Consider the following 1,229-nt stretch of genomic DNA (forward strand, 5'->3'; position numbering starts at 1 on the left):
TAGCTGCATGTGAGACATCTCTCATGCGATGTAAAGTGGTAACGGCATTAGGGGTAGCGCTGGCGCGGTGCCTGGCCGTGTGTTTACTTACTCGGCGGGGGCAGGCTCCGTCCGCCCTCGATTGTCAGCGGGTCCTCGGGGGCTCAGCTGGCCGGGTCCGGGGCCTCCCATCAGACCGGCCTGGGTCTCGGTACACGCGGCGCCGGCGTCCGGGAGTTGGTTTTCTTTTTTTTGCCCTCCCCTACGGCCCGCGGCTGCTTGCCGCGCTGGGGTTGGCTCCGGCTGGCTCCCGCCTCTTGTGGGCGGGGTTGGGTTTTCCAACAGGTGCCGATGTTTACCTTGGTCTGCCGTGCACGCCAGGGCTCCCCCGCGGGCGCGGCGATTTGTACTGCCTTCTTAGGGCAGCGGACTACGCGTCAGGCTCGGGCATTTCCGTACATGACCCCGCCTCGGAATTTCTCACCGTCCGGTGCGCTCCAGTGGCACAATCGGTTAGCGTGCGGTACTTATACAGCAGTACTTGCGCTTTGCCATGCCGAGGTTGTGAGTTCGTGCCTCACCTGGAGCAGCTGATTGGTTTTCTTAAACCATTTCACTAAGTGTAAATGATGTGACTCAGGGTAAAGACGGCTCTTGCTAGAGAGTCTTTAATTCTTTTATGGATATTTCCTTTATTTTTGACCTGCTTCATGGAGACATGAGAGGTGAAATGCTTCTCTTGTCCTCCCCCCGAGCAGTCACTTCATGCAAACATGCTGTCTGTGGGACAGAGGTTTTTTAAACTACGGCGATCTGACCCAAGTCCTGGGTGCCCTTCCCCGCCTCGGCGGGTCTTGGGTCTAGACGGTGTGGACTCGCCCTGACCCGTCGGGTTGGCGAGTTTCTAGGGCGCCGGACGCGTGTGCGGTGTGCTCTTCTGTGCTGCGAGGCCTTCTGGCCTCTTCTGTCACCGTCTGCGAACCGCACTGTCCCTTCAGGCCCCAGGGGGGGCGTATGGCCCTAGTGGCGAATCGTGGCCCAATGGTTAGAGCAGCGGACTCTGGTGCAGAGGTCTGTCCCGGGACCAGGGTTCGATTCCCCGCCTCGGAAGGTCTTGGGCTCAATAGCCCACGGACCGGATTTTTTTATTGGTACCACGGTGGCATTCGTACGTACGCCTTGAGGCCCTTGAGGGGGTGTGGTGCGCTATTCTGGTCTCACTTTCCGCTGGGGAGTTGTTGGCACTGGGG

The 1,229-nt window shown here is 59.6% G+C and overlaps 1 non-coding gene across 1 annotated transcript; it reads left to right on the forward strand.

The window, feature by feature from the left end:
- Nucleotides 1-473: 473 nt before the first annotated feature.
- On the forward strand, nt 474-568 carry TRNAI-UAU (transfer RNA isoleucine (anticodon UAU)). The gene is made up of 2 exons: nt 474-511; nt 533-568. It is a non-coding gene; the product is annotated as a tRNA-Ile (tRNA).
- Nucleotides 569-1,229: the final 661 nt, after the last annotated feature.

This window comes from Lissotriton vulgaris, chromosome 6 (assembly GCF_964263255.1).
Source record: "Lissotriton vulgaris chromosome 6, aLisVul1.2, whole genome shotgun sequence".
Lineage (NCBI taxonomy): Eukaryota > Metazoa > Chordata > Amphibia > Caudata > Salamandridae > Lissotriton > Lissotriton vulgaris.